The following is a 25,053-nucleotide window of genomic DNA, read 5'->3' on the forward strand; positions in this document are numbered from 1 at the left end:
TCGGAAGTGAGTGCACTTAAGTTAATGGCGCGCTTGCAGAGCGGCTCCTTGTCTTCGGGGGTGGGGAGGGTGGAGGGTGGGGTCACAGGTAGGTCTGCACAGCAATTTCTGCTTGGCTGCTTTGTGGTGCAGGGTACAGCTTCATTGCAGGGGTGAAAGGAGGGAAGGAAAGCCCAGGATATGGGCTTCTGTGCGGTTGGGGGGAGGGGGGTGGTGACTGGGGAAGTGAGGGTGTGACGGGGAATCAGATTGAAGGTGTCAAGCAATAACATGTTGGGGGGAGGGGGTGCATATGAAGGTGGGATAAAGACGATGGCAAGCCTAATATAAAAACATGAAGCCAGAGGATTGGGAAGCCTTTAAAATCGACCATGGCCAACTAAAAAAGCAATAAGGGGGTGAGAAGATTAAATTTGAGTGCCAGCTCATATAAAGGAAGATAGGAAGAGTTTTTTTCAATATATGAAAGGTAAAAGAGAGGCAAAAATAGACATTAGACATTGGACCACATGAGTATCGATCTGTCTCAATTTACACCCATGGCAGCTCACTTGCTCTCAATGATAAGCGTCATACCATGGCGATGCTGCGTGGAAAGTTTAACTTCTGGTCCGATAGCATCCTTCATGTGCTGGATTCCTGAGGACCGCAGAGTCACCGGAGACAGAAGTTGATGAGATGGGGAGCCCAGCCGCACCTCAAAGTTGCAGAGAGCTCATAGGGAGAATGACCCAATTTTGTCACCAGCCCAGTATATTCTGGCACCAGTCCGAACCAGCTCTGCATCCCCACCCATCTCCCTGTCTGAATTGGCCTCCCCTCTCCAAACCCCGGACCTTGTGGGGAACCACGTCAGACCGGGAGCGTGAGGGGGGAGCAGGGGTCAGGTGGGAGACAGTGATCGGATCGGATGGTGGGGCGGGGGGTTTGGCCCGACCAGGATTAGGGGGGGGGAGGACAGGTCAGCGGAGTGAGGGGAGGAGCGGCGTTGAGCTGGGTTGGGCCAGGAGGAGGAGAGGGGCAGCGGGAGCTGGTTGAGGGGAGTGGAGGGGGTCATGTGTGTGCAGGATGTCCTGTGCGAAGCTGGGTCTGGGTGTTTAAATAGTCAGTCTGTAGTTATAAGTGAGTTGTTTCCTTCTAATTCTTAAAGCGTAAGTTTTAGGGTAAAATGGGCAGAAGCATCCAAAGTTAGCTATTTAAATTGCTTCTGTTGGATGGTTTCAAGCCCAGTGCAATTGTCCAAGGCCAGTTCGCACTTCTGGGCAATTGTTGGGTAAACTTTTAAATGGAAATTTTCAAGAGAGATTCCCCTCGCATCATTGGGGTACCCTGTCATAATATCCACTCATGTATATAATGAGATGCAGACAGGCAGTGATTGACACACAGGATGACCAGTAAGCATACAACACAGTGCAGCCAATCACCAGGCAGGACACTACCACTATAAAGTCAGAGGGCACTAGGTTTCCCGTTCTCTCGGGACCCAGCTACTGAGACAGTCAGAGTCCACGAGCTTGCAAGTGCAAACACCATGCGGTAGCTAGTAAGTCTGGTCAGGCTAGTACAAGGTCACCAGTCAAATCAGTATAGTGTCGACCCACAGTTGAATATGTATAGCAGTTCTATAGTTGAATAAAACAGTGTTGGATCTTCTCCAGTGTTAGATGTCTGTTTCTAACTTCCCTGTATCGAGTGCAGTCCACATCGAACCAACCTGCCTAACACATCATACCCCTAAATGCGACGCTGGGGAACCAGGAAGTTATGGACTCTGTTTATGTCCTTCTGAAATGAGTGTTTGATTAAATGACACTGTGAAAGATAATCAGCTTTGAGAAACCTTTAAGGATCACTCTAGCAGTCTGGTACCTATATTCAAATTGTTTTTACTTTGCATTCTATATTTTGTTACTTCTTTAGCAATGGGCAATCTATTTATTTCTCTAAGATAAAAGAAAAATACTGCAGATGCTGGAATCTGAAACAAAAACACAGCTTTGACGAAGAGTCGTCTAGACTCAAAACATTAGCTCCATTCTTTCTCCACATATGCTGTCAGACCTGTTGTGATTTTGCAGCATTTCTTGTTTTTGCTGCTTATTTCTCTGACATTTCAGGAGGAAATTATGTTCTCATCCATCTTTTTTTTCACTACATATATAGTTTAGAAAGTCGCTCTCTGCTGCCCTTCAGTGCATCCACCGATCTTCAGCCCAGACCCTCTGACTCTAATCCAAACGCAAGTCTAAAGTCTTGAGTTCATTTGAATGTTCATCCTAATGTCTGATAGATTTGCTCTCATATCTGTGTGTAGATAAAAAGACACACATGGACAATTTGCAAATGTGGAACCTTAGCGGCACCCTTATGGAATGGATTGTCCACCCATTATCAAAATATTCACAATTTCCTCATGACCGTCTCCTACCCACAGATGCAGAATCCACCCCTGATCCCACAAACACAACACTCACTATCTACCCCTGTCTACCAGCACGGTAGCATTGTGGATAGCACAATGGCTTCACAGCTCCAGGGTCACAGGTTCGATTCCCCGCTGGGTCACTGTCTGTGCGGAGTCTGCACATCCTCCCCGTGTGTGCGTGGGGTTCCTCCGGGTGCTCCGGTTTCCTCCCACAGTCTAAAGATGTGCAGGTTAGGTGGATTGGCCATGATAAATTGCCCTTAGTGTCCAAAATGTCCCTTAGTGTTAGGTTGGGTTACTGGGTTATTGGGATAGGGGGAGGTGTTGACCTTGGGTAGGGTGCTCTTTCCAAGAGCCGGTGCAGACTCGATGGGCCGAATGGCCTCCTTCTGCACCGTAAATTCTATGAAAATCCACAATTTTTCATGAATTAAGTTAGAAAGCTTTGGGAAGATTTTTTTAAAAATAGATTTAGAGTACCCAATTAATTTTTTCCAATTAAGGGGTAATTTAGCATAACCAATCCACCTAGTCTGCACATCTTTGGGTTGTGGGGGCAAAACCCACACATACACAGGGAGAATGTGCAAACTCTACACGGACAGTGACCCAGAATCGAACCTGGGACCTCGGCAACACGGCTAACCCACTGCGCCACTGGGCTGCCGCTCGCTGTGGGCAGAATGCCTCATTTATCATATCACATAAGATGAGTTTTGGCAATTGGGTAAATAATCCTTTTTATAGCATGAGGGCTAGATGAGCAAACTTCAAATGGGAAAAAACATTTGTGTTCAAGAGCTTTTTCTATTCCAAATTCAAAATACATCTTCATCCACAAATTACGCAGGTGATTGTTAGTGTTTTTTGGGATCACTTAGCTTTGGATTTACCGCTGGACTGATTTAAAAAGAAAACAAGATTGTTTTATTAACAAAGGGCTTTGACAAAGGGTCATCGGGACTCGAAACATTAGCTCTTTTCTCTCCCTACAGATGCTGCCAGACCTGCTCAGATTTTCTCTTTGTTTTATTAAAATACATTTAAAAAAATGAAATAGTGGATTACTGTGACATTTTAAATTGCTTACAAATTGTCCACTACAAAATTGATAAAGGATTATCAGTGACATGTTCATAGTGACTTTCAAAGTTAGCAGGTCTATGGACTATGGTACCAAATTATTATTCCGAATTGAGAATGGGACACACTAAAACATGGCAATCCTGCTATCTTTTGTATATTTGTGTAGGATGTTACTGCAGTCCTCAAAGGGTTAGAGATGGTCAGGGTCTTCACAAAACCGCTGTTACTTTCTGTAATCTTTTGACAGCATTGCCAAAACACCTCGGGGCTTAAGTTTAGAATGTTTTAGTTTGCTGTAAAATGTTTCTACTAAGGAAAATTAGGCCACATTGGAGGGATATTGAATTTCAGTTTATTTTATTTCCAACATTCCTGAAACATAAGCGACTTCGATCATGAATGGGGATGCTGTCGCTTTAATGAGTCCAGTAATCATACAGTAAAAAGGTCTGACATCACTCGCAAATCAAAATAAACATGTGAATATAGTGGCTGAAAAATAAAATTATTCAATTTTTTTAAATGTTGTTGCGGCCCATTGTATTAATAGAGGCTACTGTGGCCTAGGCTTCCTGGCACAGCTGGATGGAGTGTGGGAATGTGAGTGACTGGCTGTAGACAGCTGCAAAAAGCCAGAAGCAAAAGCTTCTTATTTGCAATATGGTTAATTCTATTCTCTCATTGCATTGCAATAAGGTGCCTGATAATTGAAATAGTGTGTGGTTCCACTGAGGGGTGCTATTCCAAACTCGGAGATGAATCTGATGACTCAAGTTATGCCGAACCGATGACTGTATAACACTGTCACTGGGTAAAAGGAGGAAGTGGTCCCTTTCTTTGCTCCACCGACAGTTACATTTTATATTCCCAACATCGAAAATCCTGACTTTGAATAGCAGACCTGACTGGCAATGCTCACCTGCCATCATTCAGCATTTGGCATTTATTCTAGACCAAGACTCACAAGATGACAGTGACCTGCTTTTTGTTAATGTAGAGCCTCCAAGTTTCACAATCAAATGTCAAACCTTTTCAATGTAATGTTGGCAGGCATAGATATATCTATCAGTGGATCTTTCTCTTGGACAATTTACAGAACTCATAGTTGTGGTATTTTTGAACCTGTTCCAAACTGTCATAACCTTTCACTTGATGTTTGAAATGTAGCAGACAAGGTTAGCTGTTACAAATTTCATCGATCCACAGTAGATGTCTCTTCCTCTATGTGCCCCTTCTGTCACCTATGATCAAGAGTTCACTTTTACTGTTTAGTATCTAGTTAAACAATAGTATGAACCAACGACCCTCTTTTGTGGCTTGTACTAGATACCAAGATCTTCTTGTGATGCCACATACATTCACTTGCCTTCTGAAAGACAGACAGAAAACAAAAAACTTGCAAGCAACCTTGAGAGTACTCGCACACAGCACTGATTCTCAAATCAGAATGCAATTGTTTGACTTTTTTATCAGCATTGTCCCTGAATTAGGGACCCCCTCACTATGACATTGTTGCAATGAGCACCTGGGGTTTGGTTAACTCAGCTGGCTAGACGGCTGGTTTGTGATGGGGAGCGATGCCAAAAGCGCGGGTTCAATTCCTGTTCTGCCTGATGTTATTCATTATGGCCCCTCCTTTTCAATCTTGCTCTTCGCCTGAGGTGTGGTGACCCTCTGGTAAAATCATCACCAGTCAGTTCCCTCAAAACAAGAGAGAGAGTAGCCTATGGTCCTCTGCGACAGTGGCAACTTTCAATGAGGTACTTTTTAAACCAAATAATTGGTTTATTTTGGTAAAATATATGAATAAGGAGAACACAATCGAGGGAACATCATCTCGACAATTATCTATTGTAGTTTGTATCAGAAAAATAATACACTGCGCATCCTTTCACAATTCTGGGCTTTTTAAGTTTACTTTCCCAAAGCTAGAAGTTCCTTTCCTTCTTGCTGCTGTGCCTGTTCATAGCAATTCGTAAAGGAGCAGCCAAAATAAATGAAACAAAAGATGTTGCAGCAAATATTTTGTGAAGTTTCCACATTCTCCCCATGTTTGCGTGGGTTTCCTCTGGGTGTACCGGTTTCCTCCCTCAGTCCAAAGATGTACAGGTTAGGTGGATTGGCCATACTAAGTTGCCCCTTAGTGTCCAAATAAAAGGTTAGATGGGGTTACTGAGTTATGGGGATAGTATGGGCATGGGCCTAGCTTGAGTGCTCTTTCAGAGAGGGTCGGTGCAGACTCGATGGGCCGAATGGCCTTCTTCTTCATAGTGATTCTATGGTTCTATGAAATTGGAAGATCTTGCACGCAGCCGCCATCAGCATCACCAAATGCAATTCCATCAACCAGCAAACTAGATGGACAATGGGGAGGGAGGAGGTAAAGGTGCAGGTGTTGCATCTACTGCAATTGCATGGGAAGATGCCGTGGGAAGGGAATGGGGTGCTGGGGATGATGGAGAAATTGACCAGGGTTCACGGAGAGAATTTTCTGACCCATTGATTCGGACTGTTCCTGCCCCACAGAACTCATTTGATTGTAATTTTCCAAATATCCTTGGAATCATACACTCATAGAATATCTTGTGCAGAAGGAGGCCATTCGGCCCATCGGGTCTGCACCGGCCCCTGGAAAGAGTACCCTATGCCTCCACCCTATCTCCATAACCCAGTAACCCCACCTAACATTTTGGACACTAAGGGGCAATTTAGCATGGTCAATTCACCTAACCTGCACATTTTTGGACTGTGGGAGGAAACTGGAGCAGCAGGAGGAAATCACATAGACATGGGTAGAACGTGCAGACTCCACATAAACAATGACCGAGGCCTGAATTGAACCTGGGACACTGGAGCTATGAGTCATCAGTGCTAACCACTGTTACTTCTATCTTAGACCATAGACCACAGAATTTACAGTGCAGAAGGAGGCCATTCAGCCCATCGAGTCTGCACCGGCTCTTGCAAAGAGAACCCTACCCAAGCCCACACCTCCACTCTTTCCCCATGACCCAGTAACCCCTCCAAACACTAAGGACAATTTTGGACACTAAGAGCAATTTTAGCATAGCCAATCCACCTAACCTGCACACCTTTGGACTGTAGGAGGAAACCGGAGTACCCAGAGGAAACCCATGCAGACACAGGGAGAATGTGCAGACTCCGCACAGACAGTGATCCAAGCTGGGAATCGAACCTGGGACCCTGGAGCTGTGAAGCAATTATGCTAACCATTATGCTACCATGCTGCCCATTTTAACTCCCCCGTGTCTTCTCACCTACATTCACAATTCCTCTGATGCCCTACATTGTATCAAGAATTTCCAGTTTCCTTTCCCAAACCGTCTCCTCTTCACTATAGACGTTTAATTCCTCTACACCTCCATTCCCCCACCAGGAGGGTCTGACGGCTCTTCACTTTTTCCTTGAGCGGAGGCTCAAAAGATCACTATCCACCACCTAACTCCTCCACTTAGCTGAATTTCTTCTGTCGCTAAATAATTTCTCCTCAAACTTGTCTCACTTGCTGCTAATAAAAGGCGGGGCTATGGATATCCACTTGGGCCCCGGTTGTGCCTGTCTTTTTGTGGGGTATGTGGGACACACCTTGTTCCAGTTCTACTCAGGCCCTCTCCCACAACTCTTTGTTTGTTACCTTGATGACTGTATTGGTGCCGCTTCATGCTCTTGTCTGGACCTGGAAAGATTTAGCGATTTTGCCTCCAGTTTCCACCACTAACTCACCTTTGCATGCACCATCTCTGGCCCTTCCCTTCCCTTCCTTGACTCTTCTGACTCCATTCTGGTTATTGACTGTCTCTGAATATTCATTACTAGATCATTACTCCCGCATCTATCTTTTGAAAAAATGTTTTATTGGTTTTCACAACTTTTATGTTACATATTTTAGGTTGCATGATTAGTTTACAGGTTTTATAGCCACACATAATGTTTGGGAAGGCAACGAAGGAAAGACTGATGTTGCATGGCAAATATAGACTAAAGTTCAATGCGAGAACATACATACATACATACATGGGTCACTATTCATATTTACAGCTACTTGTTTCTCCCTCTTCCGTGGCAGTGGGCCCCATACAGTTGTTTTTCTTGGCTACCCACCCTGACGCTTGCGCCAGTGTGAGTTGCAGCTTTCCATGGCTCTCTGCTTGACCTCGGGCCCCATCCCTTGCGGTCGTGTCCATGGCTATTTTTTTCCCGGGCCTTTGCCCCTCCCTACCCACCCCCCCACTTCCCCCTTACTTTATGCTCAGTGTCTCTACTGTGACCCTCTCACCCCCCCCCCCCCCCCCCCCCCCCCCCCGTCCCCCCCGCTCTCCTGTTTGCTAGCTACGAACAGATCTTGCGGAAGCCCTCCTCTGATCCGTGGATGACAATTTTGATCATGTTCGGTGGGAGGAATCCCGACAGGTCAGCAGCCATTCTGCAGCTTTGGGTGGTGCCGCCGATCCCAGCCAAGCAGGATTCTTTGGTGGGCGATTAGGGAGGCAAAGGCGAGGGCATCAGTCCCCCTCCCCATAAAGAGTTCCGACTGATCATTTAGCTCAAAAGACTGCCACTTTTGGGTTTGGCTGCACCCTCTCAACCTTGGACATTGGCTCTAAAATGGTTGTCCAGAACCTCACCAGCCTGGGGCTAGCTCAGAATATGTGGGTGCGGTTGGTCAGGCCTTCCTGGCATCATTCACATTTGTTCTCCATCCCCGGGAAGAATCTGTTATGGTTCTGGTTTGGTGTGTTCTATGTGCCACCTTTAACTGCATCAGGCTCAGCCCTGAACATGTGGAGGTGGAGTTTACCCTACATAGTGCTTTGATCCAGAGTCCCCCTCCCTACTTCTATGCTCAGTTTCTCCTCCCATTTCTCCCTCGTCTCGTCCAGGGGGGATTGTACCTCCTCCAGCAGTCGCCCAGACAGGTTTCCTCATTTCCCCTTCCTTGGGTCACCTGCATGCGACAGTTCCTCAACCAGTGAGCGTCTTGGTATCTGGGGGTATGCCATTGTTTCCATGAGGAGGAAGTTCTGGACCTGTATGTACCTCATCTCATTCCCTTTGGGTAGTTGAAACTTTTCCGTGAGCCCCTCAAGGGGTCACTATCCTGTCATCTGTGTACATGTCGCTAACTGTCAGTGTCCCCTCATCCTGTCTCCACCTTTTTAAGAGCGTCCATTGTTGTGGGCGTGAACCTGTTGTTGTTACAGATGGCCACGCTCTGAACGTGGTATCAAATGAGAAAGCACTTTGGCCGAACCAAAATGTCCACTCGAGTCCAAGAGCTATCTTGACGACAGCTCCTCTCACGCTGATCTGTGTAAGGACAACATTGAATTCTCCCAGTTTCTCTCCGATGATGCTACCTTCCAAAATGACGATTTTGACATGTCTTCCTTTTTCCTGAACCGAGGTTTCCCTCCACTGTTGTTGACAGAGTCCTCAACCCTGTCCAATCCATCTCTCACATCTCTTCCCTCAACTCTTCCCATCCATCCCAGAACCATAAGATTCCCCTTGCCTCACTTTTCACCCCATCAGCCTCTGCATTCATTGGATCATTCTTTGTCACTTCCGCCAACTCCAACACGATGTCACAACCAAACATATTTCTCCTCACCTCCCGTGTCAGCATTCCATAGGGATCGTTACCTTTGTGACACCCTGGTCCTTTCCTCCATCACCTTCAACACTTCATTCCCTACCCACAGCACTTTCCCTTGCAATCGCCGACGACGTAACACATACCTCTTTACCTCCTCCCTCCTCATTGTCCAAGAGCCCAAACGCTCCTTTAGTGTTTCACTTACACTTCTGCATTCATCTTCTGATTTCAATTTCAGAATGAAATGTAGCCACCTCCAGTTCCTTGGGTCATGCTGGGTCTCACTTGTGGTCATTTTTGTGAGGGGTTTCCAAGATGGAAGGTGTTTTGATCACAAAGATACACATAGCTCTTTTGAAGAACTAAATTAATTTAATTAACACTGCTAAATTTGAGTTTGACACTTAATCCTGAATAGCAAACAAACATGTAAGAATTAAACTACACTCACTGACACTATCTCTATCTACTAACCATAACTATTTTTTTTTAACTAACTAACCCCCCCTCATCCCACCTTATAAGGGCAGAGCACCCTTAGGCCCAATGCCCGCATGGGCAACCTGGAACCCTGCCTGACAATGCCTTGTCAGCCTGCCAGCTTCACATAGACACCCTGGCAGAGCCAGGGTGGCACCACCAGGATTCAAGGTGGCAATGCCAGGGTTCCCAGGTGGAAGTGTTAACGTGCCAGGCTGGCAGTTTTAAGGTGGCCGAGTGGAAGCGGGCATGCCAGGATACCACCCTGTCAACTGGGGGCCTCTGATCACCTGGGAGACTTTCCCAAGTGCTGTTAAATCTGGTCTACGTTTGTGGAAACCAGTGCTAACGGGTGCTACGGCGAGGTTTCCCAGGTGCGGTCGTTCGGTCCCTGGCCTGAGGATAAACTGGCACAGATATATTTAAGTGAAGCTAACTGCTCCCTTAAATATGTAAATCTTGATCTCGCCCAGTGAGGGTGAGATCCAAATTATGGCATCTCATGAGATCTCTTGAAACCTCACGAGGATCTTGCAAGAGGCTTAATGGCCTCGTTGTGTCACCAAGTCAGGGTGACGTGGCCGTTTAATCGTACCCAGCAATTATTATTAATGTTTTGTCGTTGTTTTTCTGTCTCAGGTTCATGTTTATATTTGGTTCACACACTTGGGGTTAGGCCTTCTGACATTATTCTTTTATCCAGAAAATTCTGAAATCCAGAATTGTTCTGGTCCCAAGCATTCCAGATTGGAGAGGTTACACTCTCCATACACATTTGATCACAATTACAAGAAATACCACAGATCAGACTTCAATGAAACTCATTATCCCAAAACAAATGTGACATGCGGTATTAAATAGTCTGATGTCTGAAAATTCCTGCTCCTCTGCTGGATATTTTTCACCCTGCACCACGCTAGCTCTGATCTGTTCCAATTGGTTCCTATCCTGTTCCGGATTCTGCTCCTATGCTGCAGAACTATATTCAAATTTGATGCTTTCCATTGGTTTCCCAAGGTTGATGACTTAATTCATCTTTCAAAATTCCTCCATCATACCACTTTTGCATGGATTGGACTTGCCCTTTAAGCTCTTAAATGCTGCTCCAGATCTCATTCGCTGCTCATCTACCGACAGTTGCTTTTTCCTAACTTTTTGTTTATGACCATTTCATCTTTCTCCTAATCTCATGCCTAAAACCTATCAAAGTTTGCTTTGGACTGCTACTTTGGACCCAAATTCTAATTTTTTTCTCCAGGCCTCTCTTTGGTCCTTCTCTTCTCTATTTCCTTCCCTTCTGTTCCCCAGTCCTGCTCTCTTTAAGTGCTCCTCTTTCAGGTACTTTGTCCTCTCTAAACCCTTCCCTCACCCTTCGCTATTTCTCTGTCTTCCTATTCTCCTGCCGTTATCTCAGGCTTGACACAGATTCCATAAACCCCCATCTCCCCTTTGTGTGTCTCTTGCTAATTCTCTGAAAGCTCCAATGAAGAGCCTGTCACTGGCTCCTTATGAGCAGCAAACACAACTGCCCCATTCTGCTCTTCTCCCTGACCTTCTGGATCAGCATGCTGCCAATGCTGCTCCTTCCCATCGAAAAATCTCTCCTCAAATTCACTAACAATGGCACTTTTGAAATCCAAACTGTCCATTTTTGTGCCTCCAATAAAGCACTGTCATTATATGAAGTGAAACAAAATTTCTTTCAGGACAAATAGGTAAAAAACCCAAAATATTACTGTAGCGTTCTGGGGTGGGGGTTGGTGGAAGGGGGGGGGGGGGGGGGGGGGGGGGGAGAGAGAGGAGGGCAGTGTCCATCTCTATGGCTGGCCATTTGCACATGTGTGCATGGGCGATGGGAGGTTAGAGTCTGGGTTAATAAAAACAAAACAAAATGTTCAGATTTGCAATTGACATACTTCGTAGAGCAATCCATGCTTGTTTGAATAGAAGCACTCCAATAACCAATTAGGAAGTTACAACAATCTTCAAATAGTTCAATGATCCAAATACTGTAGGCAGACTTACTAATTTGATGTTGAATAAAGAAAAACACAAAATATCCTACAGAGTGCAATAATTCAACAGTTTAATCCCACTGTTGACTATCAACACACTGCGCCGCGCACAAGCTGTGAGCAGAACTGCCTCGGTAGGTTTTATTTCATCTCTTTCGGCTCAGGAGCTAAATCACAATTCTGTGCCAAATGATAATGCATTTATAAAGAATGCCTTGTTGAAATTGCCTCTGTCGTTTCAGAACAGATACTTTGGCAACGAGCCTAAATGACAGAGCTAGCTGCCTACCAAGGCTAATGTTAGTTTAGAAAACAAATGTAATTAAATTACACAAACAAAATATAATGAAGATTCATTAATTACAAAAGTCATGGGGATCCATGCAACTAAGGTAAAAGAGGAAACAACATATGTGCCTTAAACCACCTGCAAGTGAAGTGAAAGCAAACACGCACAGCTGGGGAACAACCCCATAGAGTCCTTCACATACTCTTCAATTGAACATTATGATTTAGACTTCAGTTATTTTCAAGTATTATGCTTGCAAAATTGTACTTTATTTTCAGATTATTCCGGATATCAGCGAAATTCAATGATTTATCTTTGTGATTAGATTGAGGTTGAAAACATGGAATGGGATTAAATTTCAATATGGATTTAGATTCTGGAATAAGGATTGACGTTAGGTTTGGGTTTAGGGTTAAAGACTATACTTTAGGGTTAATTTTCTAACTGTGCTTGATATTGAAGCTCATCGAAATGGAAGACCATACTGGCTTTCAGACGGGGTCTGCTTATTGTACCCTTAATAATGATTCCTATTAAAGTTGGCCTGAGGAGACACACAGGGAGAGTTGTGAGAAGTGAGTGTATCATGCTCATTTTGGATTTTTGTAATTTTTCCCCGGAGCCATTTCAATGTTATGAATAAGCTGCTGATGCACTTATGAGCAACTAACTGCACAACCACCGCGAGCTCGATTTGGAAAATATACATTCCATTATGTACAGCAGATCAGGGTGAACCAAAGATTTTCTTATAAACCAGGCTTATACATGTTAAAGATGTTTACATAAGTACTGGAATCTACAGACTCTTCCTTTCCAAGCAACAAGCACATGCTCAGCTATGTTATGCTCTTTTTTGGTATGTCTTTTAAAAATTGTAAGTCATGAATTCAGTGGCAAGGCACATGGAGCAGGAAACTATGAGGAATTGAAAGAACAGTAACAAAGATGAGGGAATTCAAGAAATAATTGTCTGATAGGAGTTGGTTGGAAAAAGGAAGATTGACCATGCACTGATCAGGCAAGAATAAATGCTGGTAAGAAGGTCTGTTTGGAATTTAGAGAAAGCTGTATAGAAAAGTGTTAATCTTTTAACGGGGCAGCACGGTAGCATGGTGGTTAGCATAAATGCTTCACAGCTCCAGGGTCCCAGGTTCGATTCCCGGCTGGGTCACTGTCTGTGCGGAGTCTGCACGTCCTCGCCGTGTGTGCGTGGGGTTCCTCCGGGTGCTCCGGTTTCCTCCCACAGTCCAAAGATGTGCGGGTTAGGTGGATTGACCATGCTAAATTGCCCGTAGTGTCCTTAAAAAAAAGTAAGGTTAAGGGGAGGGGGTTGTTGGGTTACGGGTATAGGGTGGATACGTGGGTTTGAGTAGGGTGATCATTGCTCGGCACAACATCGAGGGCCGAAGGGCCTGTTCTGTGCTGTACTGTTCTATGTTCTTAGTGGCATTGAAAAAGAAAACGATTTTGCTGAATGTTCGCTTGTAGCAAAGCTTCCGTATCTCCAAAGATATGGATGCGCGGACTCGTGCCATCCCTTCACCGCGGGCTGTAGCGGCGCCAACCCCTCCAACGTCCACCTAGCCCCCGTAAATGCAGAGAGTTCTGCACTTTTGGGGGTTGTTGACGCCGGAGTGGTTGTGCCAGCTTTCTCGCCGGTGTGGGGCTTAATCCCCAGAAGGGAGAATCCCGGCCTCAGTCTCTGAAGTTAAAAGCCAGTAATAATAATCTTTATTGTCACAAGTTGGCTTACATTAACACTGCAATGAAGTTACTGTGAAAATCCCCTAGTTGCCACATTCCGCCGCCTGTTCGGATACACAGAGGGAGAATTCAGAATGTCCAATTCACCTAACAGCACGTCTTTCGGGACTTATTTTGAGGAAACCGGAGCACCCAGAGGAAACCCATGCAGACACGGGCAGAACGTTCAGATTCCACGCGGACAGTGACCCAAGCCGGGAATCAAACCTGGGACCCTGGTGCTGTGAAGCAACAGTGCTACCCACTGTGCTACAGTGCTGCCCACGGAGTGGGGATTTCTTCCTTAGACTACCAAAATCCAACTACGAAAAATGACGATGAATTTAATAAATGGTGGTGCTGCAAATATGAGGTTATCCATTTGCCCCTTTTAATGAAACCTTTGGAAGATACTTGAAATCAAACAATATGAGTTATTCTCCGGCTCTTCTTCCCTGCTCCTCGTTACTACATGATAAAGCCCTGACAAACTATTAACCTCAAAATATAGACCTTATAAACTATAAGCGATAAAAGTATTAAATACATACCCAACCATACTCACCCAATTAGACTCAATCGCAGTCTTACTCTTTCTTGCACTATTTTATCTCCCCACCTACGCTCACGTGAAAGGGCTCATGTATCCAATCTGGAATTCTACTGACAACAAGATTATATAGCTTGTTAAATATTAAAGGGCGGCCCAGTCTTTTTTATTGGAAAGAATTTGCAATTTGTTTACACCTGTAAACAATGACCAGAGCAGCTGATAATCGGATAATCTCCAAGGCCCAGGAAACTTTAGGGATGTTAGGTTTCGTTACATGGTCATACTTTCATCTTATTGCTAAATTCAAAGATACAATAAAGTTGTGTGGGTGTCTATCGTTAGCTAATTAGGATTTCTACCTGGATACAAGACCCATGTGATTCACTTCCACACAGAGGTGGGCTTTGAAAGGTGAAGAGTGTATAGAAAACTGTTGTAGGTTCGTGTTGCAGATTTTTGCAATATATCACTGAACCTTAGAGGCAGGATCAGTCTGCAAGAATCCAAGAGAGAGCGATAGAGAGAGAAAGCAGAGAGATAGAAATGTCAGGTCTCTATTTTTCACCAGACTAAATGTGGATGGGACATCACACTTGCAAGGTCATGCAGTTTAAATGAAGTTGGAAGATTTGCTCAGCTTTGGGTAGAAGAAGGGTTCTTCAGGGTAACCCACACCATAAAAGTCTGTTCGGAGATTCGATGTTAAATGGTTGAAAAAGGAAAGAGAGGCTATGAATCAGTTTCGACTAGTTCCTGGAAAATGAAGTATTCATTTAAGTAACTTCATCGCAGTGTTAATGTAAGCTGACTTGTGACAATAAAAATTATTATTACTGGCTTTTAACTTCAGAGACTGAGGCCGGGATTCTCCCTTCTGGGGATTAAGCCCCACACCGGCGAGAAAGCTGGCACAACCACTCCGGCGTCAACAACCCCCAAAAGTGCAGAACTCTCTGCATTTACGGGGGGCTAGGTGGACGTTGGAGGGGTTGGCGCCGCTCCAGCCGGCGGTGAAGGGATGGCACGAGTCCGCGCATCCGTGATTCTGCGCATGCGCAGACCGGCCGGCGTATTTTGGCACATGCGTGGGTGGGGGGGGGGGGGGGGGTGGGGGTGGGGAGGGATGGGGGGTTCTCTTTTCCACACCGGCCATGCCGGAGCCCTACAGGGTCCGGCGGGAAAGAAAGATGTGCCCCCACAGAACAAGCCCGCCCGCAGATTGGTGGTCCCCAATTGCAGGCCAGGCCACTGTGTGGGCCTCCCTCCCGCCCCCCCCCCCCGCGGGGTTGGATCCCACCGCGCCCCCCCCGAGGGCTGCCCAAGCATACTCACCTGCCAGATCCCGCTGGTGCGTGAGTTGAGTGATTCACGCCGGTGGAACAGGACAAAAATGGACAGCCACTCTGCACATCGGGGCCCAGAGAATCACCGGCACAGGAGAATATGGTGGGGGGGGGGGGTTAGAGAATCCCGCCCTATGAGCTTGGAATGCAATGTGTTAACTTGACTCCAGATAATCACCACACTATCTTTATTTTGTTTACAACTGATGCACTGACTTGTTCCTTTGTGTGGTGATTTTGTTTTTGTCTGTTTATAAAATTTAAAAAATTGGAGTGTAACAATACGACAACCAATCATCTTCACGATGGGTGCACTACTGATCGTCATTTAAATTTTTTTCAACCAATGAGTGGCAGTAACGGAGAACTTCTGAACTGTTTATTTTCTCTTTATGAAATTTATTTTGCAGTTCCATAAGTGATTTTTAAAAATTCATCAATAAAACATTTTCTGGAGAGAAAATGAATAATTCCTTTTCAGTGTACTGCTTACAACCAGCAAGGGGAATTCTGCTCTGAAACAAACTCACTCAGGGAATGTTTACAGTACATAATTAGACAGTAAGCCAGAGACAGCATTGTAAACACTGACAATATTCTTTATGCTCATTGTGGAAGGACAATGTTCAAACTGAACAGAGATCAGATAGACATAAGATCCATTTTCAACGTGCACCTTTCACTTAATTTTCTAATTCGCTGTTTATGTGTTAGCTGACAATTTTCATTCCTTCACAAATTTACCATAGAACTTGGAGACAGGCTTTGTACTGCAAGTGGGTGGCCTGTTCGAGGCATAAGAGCATGTCTGCAAACATTACTGAACAATAGTAATGCAGTAACATGTTCCTTTGCAGTTAACAATGACTAGGGTTCACTATGTTTACAAGACAACATAGTGAGAATATGTACTAAATCAGTCAGTGTCTGTGAAGCAGGAAAGTGTTTATGATATCTTGTGTGGAAAATAACTTTATCTTTAGTTTCTTTATGGATGCTGACAGGATCTGTTCTATTGGCAAGATTTTTGCCCCTATTTGAGGGTGAGTACAGAGACAGGTGGCCGCCTGTTCAACGACACCATACTTACCCTGGACCAGTGTGCAATGACTCCCCGTACCTGTGGAAATCCAGCTACTTACAACAAAACTGACCACCTTGTGCTTCTGATTGGCCTCATCGGCGACACAGTGGACATAAGTGGTGGCCTTGACGATCATGACGGCAATCTATTTGGAGATGCGCTTGTGGGGAGAAGCTTTTGAGATCCTGGAGACGTCACCAGCAAATCCCTGGAAGGAGTTGGAGATAATAAAATTCAGAGCTGTGGTGACCTGACAGTCAGTCCTCTCTTTCAAGGAAGTTTTGAACCAGGATCTCGCAAATGTCAGCACTGATGTTTCTCCAAAACTTGAGCCACCCGAGTAAGCACGTAGGCCCTGTGCTGGGGTTAGGGGCAGTAGTGGTGGGGGTTGCGCGTTTCGTCTCCTCTACATAAATGACCTGGAGGAAGGTATAGGTGGTCTGATTAGCAAGTTTGCAGATGATACTAAGATTGGTGGAGTTGCAGATAGCGAGGAGGACTGTCAGAGAATACAACAAAATATAGATAGATTGGAGAGTTGGGCAGAGAAATGGCAGATGGAGTTCAATCCAGGCAAATGCGAGGTGATGCATTTTGAAAGCTCAAATTCAAGAGCGGACTATATGGTCAATGGAAGGGTCTTGGGGAAAATTGATGTGCAGAGAGATCTGGGAGTTCAGGTCCATTGTACCCTGAAGTTGGCAACGCAGGTTGATAGAGTGGTCAAGAAGGCATACAGCATGCTTGCCTTCATCGGATGGGGTATTGAGTACAAGACTGGGAAGGCCGTGTTACAGTTGTATAGGACTTTGGTTCGGCCACATTTGGAATACTGCGTGCAGTTCTGGTCGCCACATTACCAGAAGGATGTGGATGCCTTGGAGAGGGTGCAGAGGAGGTTCACCAGGATGTTGCCTGGTATGGAGGGTGCTAGCTATGAAGAAAGGTTGAGTAGATTAGGATTGTTTTCGTTGGAAAGACGGAGGTTGAGGGGGGACCTGATTGAGGTCTACAAAATTATGAGAGGTATGGACAGGGTGGATAGCAACAAGCTTTTCCCAAGAGTGGGGGTGTCAGTTACAAGGGATCACGATTTCAAGGTGAGAGGGGGAAAGCTTAAGGGAGATGTGCGTGGAAAGTTTTTTACGCAGAGGGTGGTGGGTGCCTGGAACGCTTTACCAGCGGAGGTGGTAGAGGCGGGCACGATGGCATCATTTAAGAAGCATCTAGAAAGGTATATGAATGGGCGGGAACAGAGGGAAGTAGACCTTGGAAAATAGGAGACAGGTTTAGATAAAGGATCTGGATCGCCGCAGACTGGGAGGGCCGAAGGGCCTGTTCCTGTGCTGTAATTTTCTTTGTTCTTTGTTGTTCTTTGTTCAAATTGGAGCTCTGTGTCCGTCCCACTATCCAGTGGAGCAGCATTGGCTATGGAGAAGACCAATACTCCTGCTGTTGTTGATACACCTGGTGCTGCTAAGTGCTGCCACCCTTGTTGCTGCTTTTGGTACTGTTGCAGCTGGAACTGTGATTCCTGGTATACTGTTGTTCTTAGTGTGCCCCATGATCCTCATCAGAGGTCCATGCTACTGCTGGATTGGTTGCTCCCATAATGCAGTGAAGGCTGACAGCAGGAAATTTGAGTTACAATCCAAAAGTAAACTTGGCATTCTCACTTAAATATGTGCACTGCCTTCGAACGTTCGAATGCTGGTGAAATTCTCAGATAATTGCCTGTTTGAGCATTTTAATCAATTACCCAACAGTTCCATGTTGTCATTCCCACTTGGTTGCAAACCGGCTGACGCCCAGAAATACGTGGGATCCTGTTGCATTCTTGATCAGACGCCACTTATGGAATTTTAATCCTACCTCTGTGCAGACAAACCCATATCTCCGGAGCAGAGAATACCTATCTAATGTGTCTGATGTACAACAAAAGGACCATAAAATAGAGAGTGGCAGTTCGGGCAATGTAGTTCACAGGATTTGGACAGTTGTGGCAAAGCCAACATATAGAACATAGAACAGTACAGCACAGAACAGGCCCTTCGGCCCTCGATGTTGTGCCGAGCCATGATCACCCTACACAAACCCACATATCCACCTAACCCAACCCCCCCCCCTTAACCTTACTTTTTTTAGGACACTACGGGCAATTTAGCATGGCCAATCCACCTAACCCGCATATCTTTGGACTGTGGGAGGAAACCGGAGCACCCAGAGGAAACCCACGCACACACGGGGAGGACGTGCAGACTCCGCACAGACAGTGACCCAGCCGGGAATCGAACCTGGGACCCTGGAGCTGTGAAGCATTTATGCTAACCACCATGCTACCGCGCTGCCCAATTTATTGCTAGTTTATTGCCCATTTCTAATTGCCCTTGAGAAGGTGGAACTGAACTGCGTTCTTGAATCACTGCAGTCAATGTGATATGGATACACACACTGTGGGGGAGGCAGATCCAGGATTTTGACCCACTGACAGTGAAGGAATGGCGATATATTTACAAGTCAGGATGGTGAGAGAATTGGAGGCATTTTGCATATAATGATGTTCCCATGCACCTCCTGCCCGTATCCTTCAAGATGGTAGAGGTTGTGGGTATTTTTAAAAATTGTTCATGGGATGTGGGCATTGCTGGCTATGCCAGAATTTATTGCCAAAACACTAATTGCCCTTGAGATGGTTGTAGTTTTAAGGTGTTTGCGACTCACTCAGACTCACTCACACACGCACCCAGACTCACTCACTCACTCACCCAGACTCACTCACACACTCACCCAGACTCACTCTCACACTCACCCAGACTCACTCACACTCACCCAGACTCACACACACTCACACAGACTCACTCACACAATCACCCAGACTCACTCACACTCACCCAAACCCACTCACACACTCACCCAGACTCACTCACACACTCTCCCAGACTCACTCACACTCATCCAGACTCACTCACACACTCACACAGACTTACTCACACACTCACCCAGACTCACTCACAACACTTAGCCAGACTCACTCACACACTCACCCAGACCACTCACACACTCACTCACACAATCACACACTCACCCAGACTCACTCACACTCACCGAGACTCACTCACACACTCACCCAGACTCACTCACACTCACCCAGACTCACTCACACCCACCCAGACTCACTCACACTCAGCCAGACTCACACATTCACCCAGACTCACTCACAACACTTAGCCAGACTCACTCACACACTCAGCCAGACTCACTCACACACTCACCCAGACTCACTCACACACTCACCCAGACTCACTCACTCACCCAGACTCACTCACACACTCACCCAGACTCACTCACACTCACCCTGACTCACTCACACACTCACCCAGACTCACTCTCACACTCACCCTGACTCACTCACACTCACCCTGACTCACTCACACAGACTCACTCACACACTCACCCTGACTCACACACTCACCCAGACTCACTCACACACTCACCCAGACTCACACACTCACCCAGACTCTCTCGCACACTCACCCAGACTCACTCACACTCACCCAGACTCACTCACACACTCACCCAGACTCTCTCACACACTCACCCAGACTCACTCACACACACTCACCCAGACTCTCTCACACACTCACCCAGACTCACTCACACTCACCCAGACTCACTCACACACACACACACTCACTCACACACACACTCACACAGACTCACTCACACACACAACCAGACTCACTCACACTCTCACCCAGACTCACTCACACACTCACCCAGACTCACTCACACTCAGCCAGACTCACTCATACACTCACCCAGGTTCAGTCACACACTCACCCAGACTCACTCACACACTCACCCAGACTCATTCTCGCTCATTCATCCAGACCCACTCACTCTCCCAGACTACACGTACTCACCAAAGACACATTCACTCACCCAGACACACAAACACTAACCTACATTCACTCAAACACACCTGTAGTGATGTTCCAGGACTGAACTGATTAACATCGAACCACCACAACCGTCTTCCTTTATGCCAGGTACAAGTCTAACCAATAGAAAATTTTACTCCTGATTCTCATTGACTTCAGTTTGCTGGGGCTCCCTAATGCCATACTTGGTCCAATGCTGCCTTGATGTTAAGAGAAATCACTCTTGCCTCACCTCTGGAGTTCAGCTCTTTTGTCCATGTTTGAACCATAGTTGAAGAGTTGAGTGGCCTTCGCAGAATCGAATCTGAGCATCAGTGAGCAGGTTGTTTCTGAGTAAGTGGATTTCCAGAAGACCTTTCACAATGTCCTGTATATGACGCTGCTAAACAAGATAAGAGCCAATGGTGTTAGGGGAAGGCACTGGCATGGATTGAGGATTGGCTGACTGACAGAAGGCAGAGAGTGGGGAAAAAGGGATCTTTTTCAGGATGGCAGCTGGTGACTAGTGGTGTTTCGCAAAGGGTCAGTCAGTGTTGGGATCACTACTGTTCACGATATACATTAACAATCGTCCAGAAGAAACTGGGCATTGGTGGCAAGTTTGCAGATGATACAAAGATATGTCGAGGGAAGGTAGTGTTGAGGAAGGCGAGAGGCTGCAGAAGGACTTGGACAGGCTAGGAGAGTGGACAAAGAAGTGGCAGATGTGTGAGTTTATGCACTTTGGTAGGAAGAATAGAGGCATAGACTATTTTCTGAATGAGGAAAGGCTTCGGAAATATGAAGCACAAAGGAACTTGAAGTCATAGTTCAGGATTATCTTTAGGTTAATGTGCAGGTTCAGCCGGCAGTTAGGAAGGTAAATGCAATGTTAGCATTCATGTCGAGAGGGCTAGAATACAAGAGCAGGGATGTACTGTTGCGGCTGGATAAGGCTCTGGTAAGACATCATATGGAATATTGTGAGCAGTTTTGGGCCCTGTATCTAAGGAAGGATGTGCTGGCCTTGGAAGGGGTCCAGAGGAGGTCCACAATAATGATTTCAGCAAAGCCTTTGACAAGGCTCCAAATGGGAGACTTATAAGAAAGGCAAATGCACATGGGATATAGGGTAACTTAATCAGGTGGATTCATAATTGGCTTAGCTGTAGGAGACAGAGGGTGATGCCAGATGACTAGAGGGGCGACCTGATTGAGGTGTACAAGATTATGAGGGGCATGTCCAGGGTGGATAGGGAACAGCGATTCCTCTCAGTTGTGAGTGGATTCAAGTTCAAGGTGAGGGGCAGGAGGTTGAGAGGGAATTTGAGGAAAAGCTTTTTTACCCAGAGGGTGGTCTCGGCCTGGAATGCACTGCCTGGGAGGGTGGAGAAGCGGGCTGCCTCACATCCTTTAAAAAGTACCTGGATGAGTACTTGGCACATCAGAACATTCAAGGTAATGGGCCAAGTGCTGGGAAATGGGTTTCGGTCAGCAGGTCAGGTGTCTTTCATGCATCTGTGCAGATTCGATGGGCCGGAGGGCCTCTTCTGCACTATTATTCTGTGATTCTGTGACATTGGCATCACAACACTTACTTACTTTTAAGAAAACACCAGTGTTGGCACTGGAAGGAACCACAGGAGCAGGCAGAACACAGGGTGGCAGAGTGGCACAGTGGTTAGCACTGCTGCCTCACAGTGCCAGCACCCGGGTTTGATTCCAACCTTGGGTGAGTGTGTGGAGTTTTCACATTCTCCCTGTGTCTGTGTGGATTTCCTCCCACAGTTCAAAGATGTGCAATTAGGTGGATTGGTCATGCTAAAATTGCACTCTCGTGTCCAAAGATGCATAGGTTAGATTAAGGGGTCATTGGGATAGGGCGGGTGAGTGGACCTAGGTAGAGTGTGCTTTTAGAGGGTCGGTGCAGACTCAATGGGCCAAATGGCTTCCTTCTGTACGGTAGGGATTCTATGTCATGCAGGCCTTAGAGTCATTGGGCTGGAGTCTCCGAAAACTGGTGCGATGGTCACTTCTCCTGCGGCCACTCCCCACGCCGTGACCTACCTCCACGCTGTACGGCATCAACATTAGCACTGGTTGACGTCGTTATATAGGTGTTTTGATTTATGCCGACGTGACCCATGGGTCACGTCGGCGGGACTTCGGCCCATCCGGCCGGGGGAATACGGGCAGCACCATAGCGTCGCGCTGGCCCCCCGCCATTCTCCGAGGCGGGCGGCACGATTGACGCCTCACCAACTTTTCAGCGTTCGGAGACTTCGGGAGGCGGCGGGGGCGGGATTCATGCCGGCCCCCGGCGATTCACCGACCCGGTGGGGGGTCGGAGAATCCAACCCATTGTGTCTATTGGTTGACTTTGGCCCGCGTAAGTGAATCATCTTAACTCGCGATGGAATAGGGCCGGTCCTGACTCATAAAACGAAGATGGCTCAGAGAGGCCATTTGCTTTCACCTCAAAAACGTTATCCAATGCCAAATGGATATATGCCCAGATCAAGAAAGAAAGCCTAGCCATAATCTACAACATTGTGAAATTTCACCTGTATGTCTATGGCAATGCTTCAGCAGAATAACTGACCGTAAGCTAATGTTGGTGCTCCTCCGAGAAGACAAGGCAATACCTGCAATCACCTCCACTAGGGTACAGCAGTGGGCCTTGTTGCTGGTGACCTACAATTACAGCTTTCAGCATACGCCGGGCACACAAATTTCAAACGCAGATGCGCTGAATCTACTCCCACTTCCAAAGAGCCTGGCACCTCCACCTATGCATTACATTTCCTTCCCACTTTGTCAATATTTCCAAGAAATATAAAGAACTGGAAACAACATGACCTAGCCCTGTCCAAAGTGAAGCGTTTGATCTTAACTGGGTGGCACCATGATAAATCTGACCAGTTAAGGCCTTAATGTACTTGCAAAGACAAACTCAGTTGCGAGGATGGAGTCATAATCTGGTGTTCCCGAGTGGTGAGATGAGAGCCACTATTGCAGGAGCTGCAGAGTGCCCATATGGGCCAAACAAAAATGAATGGAGCTACATTTGGTGGCCTGGCATAGATAAAAATATTGAATACATGGTGCGCTAGTGCCAACCCTGCCAGACACAGCAGACGTTGCCACCCACAGCTAACCTCCATCCATGGGAATAGCCCATGGGAATAGCCCATGGATGAGGGTACATATGGATTTCACAGGCACTTTCCTGGGAAGAATGTTCCTGATCCTGGTTGACGCCCACTTCAAGTGGTTGGGTGTTCAGGGAATGTGGACAATAACCCCGGCGGTCACAATAGAGGCCTTGCGGCACGATTTTGCTACCCATAGTCTCCTTGAAGTGATAGAGTCTGCCAATGGCACTGCATTCACCGGAGAGGAGTTTCAACACTTTGTCCGAACAAAGGGCATTCGGCACATTAGAACAGCCCCCTCTCACCCTGCCTCAAACAGGTTAGTGGAAAGAACTGTGCTGAGGTTCAAAACAATTAGAAACAAGCCAACAGACCGCTATGCCTTAGGTTGGCCAACTGTATCCTATCTTATGACATGACCCATCACGGATGGCATGCCAGCAGAATTACTCATGGGCTATCATCTCCAGACCCGATTCTACATAGTTTTCACAAATTTGGCAGGGAGGATGGAGGCATGGCAGAACGCCCAGAGGAAAAGTATGTTTTACAGGGCATTTCAAGGGCAAATGTCTTCGTCAGCAACTTTACCTCAGGCCCACTTTGGCTATTGGGCAGAATTGTATTGAAGTAAGGTCTAGTCTCATATGTGGTGGATTCGAACAACAGGACAGTGCAGAAGGACATTAACCACGTAATCAGCCGGGAGACCCCAACACCAATTTCGGAACAGTTGGAGTCAACAGTCAGCACAGGTGGTCCCGTGGCGGAGCCAGAACAGAGGGAATCTAGGAGTTTTCTGGAGGCCTTGCCGATGACATAGGAGGTAGCTGGAGATGATAACAGTGATGTTACCATAACGTCATCGCTATTCATGATTGGATGTGGCAGAATTGCAAAGCTTTGATTTGATCCATTGGTTGTGGAAATGCTCACACACCCACATTTAGCAATGAGTCCAGCCTCACACTTACCTCTGTTTACTTCCCCATACCTCAAGGTGTTCAGCATTGATACCGAAGAACTGATGCCTACTTAGTCACAGCCACCCGAGGAGGAGGCTCTGATAAAGCAGCCCTGCTACTTGACCTCGCACTCACAGCCACCATCTCAGTTACTGCCGCTACAGTTTCCTTGCAGGCAAGTGTAGAGTTGGGATCGTCATCTGGGCATGACTGAGCTGCAGCTAGCCCAAGGGGAAAGGATGATTAGATTCCCAGTTCTCTAGAGAGACATTCTTCTGTAGACGACACAGATTTTTAATATTTTTAAATAATTTGGAAAACCCAATTATTATTTTCCAAATAACGAGCAATGTAGTGTGGCCAATCCACCTA

The sequence above is a fragment of the Scyliorhinus canicula genome, chromosome 5 (assembly GCF_902713615.1).
Source record: "Scyliorhinus canicula chromosome 5, sScyCan1.1, whole genome shotgun sequence".
Taxonomy (NCBI): domain Eukaryota; kingdom Metazoa; phylum Chordata; class Chondrichthyes; order Carcharhiniformes; family Scyliorhinidae; genus Scyliorhinus; species Scyliorhinus canicula.